The following is a 1,197-nucleotide window of genomic DNA, read 5'->3' on the forward strand; positions in this document are numbered from 1 at the left end:
CACACAAACACGCACCACCTCCTCAAATGTTCAGGGAATTCACAAAAACTAAAAGGATTCTCATCACTTCCCCACCCACTCACCCCAAGCCTTCCCTTTCTGTTTCTGACTGGACTGTGGGCCTGCACTCACCATCTGCCCCACCAGTCATGTGCATACCTGAGAAACACAGTCTGTAGAGCAATGTATATAAATCCGACTGCTTCATTCCAAGCTTCAGTTTCAATTTTATTGCCTCTCCCCACTCCCTCTCCCATTCCCACTCCCATGAGGGTATAATTGTGAACCTGAATAATGAATTTCTCGATGATCGTGTTTTGGGAAAAACTTGTACTGACTTTTTTTTTAAATACTGAGCTGAAAGATAGAGTTGCCCAGTTTGATATCGGGATTATTGATATACGGTGATAATATTTTGTGTGCTTTTTTATTTTTCTCGCTGCTTTTTAAACTAGTGCTCGCCCAGATTACCCAAGGAAGTCTTTCTTCCACACGTTTGGTTAGGCAGCAGACAGTTCCAGGGTGTTTTGTTTTGTTTTTGAGCTGCGCAGTCCGGAAATTTTTAAAGAGGTGCAACCGGACACAGAGATCTTTCTTTTGTATAAAAAAAATTAAAAGTTGTTTTTTTTCCACTCTACTTGTTGTCTTGTGATGCAGAGGCTTTCATTGCTGCGAATTACTAGGAGGTCACATGTACCTTCTAACATGGTGTAAGAGTCTAACAGTCTCTCGTGCCTGAGGAGCTCTGTTTTGGAGGTAAATGGTGTCATGATGTTGAGGTGACCGTCTGAGTTTCATTTGCTGACTCAGTTTGCCCTTTCCATGTGATTACATTAAAGGAGGCCGTTCAGCTACATCAAGGCGTTTCTGGCCGATCTGAGCTCTCAGCCACCTGTACCCAGAGTTCTGTGACCTCAACTTGTTTCACCCACACAAACATATAAACCTTGGTTAGAGAAATTTCACTTGATGCTTCCCAATCTGTTTATCTTTGTCCAGGGGAGGGGAAGAATTCTACTTCTCCTTCTGTCACCCCACAGCCCCCTCCCCCAGCACACACACCCACAGACACACACAGCCCCTTATGTGAGGCATTGCTTCCTGACATCACTCGTGGCTCTACTCCATTGTTCTGGACTGCACTCCCTCCCCTCTCACCCAACCCCCTCCCCTCTCACCCAACCCCCTCCCCTCTCA

This window comes from Chiloscyllium plagiosum, chromosome 45, assembly GCF_004010195.1.
Source record: "Chiloscyllium plagiosum isolate BGI_BamShark_2017 chromosome 45, ASM401019v2, whole genome shotgun sequence".
NCBI classification, from domain to species: domain Eukaryota; kingdom Metazoa; phylum Chordata; class Chondrichthyes; order Orectolobiformes; family Hemiscylliidae; genus Chiloscyllium; species Chiloscyllium plagiosum.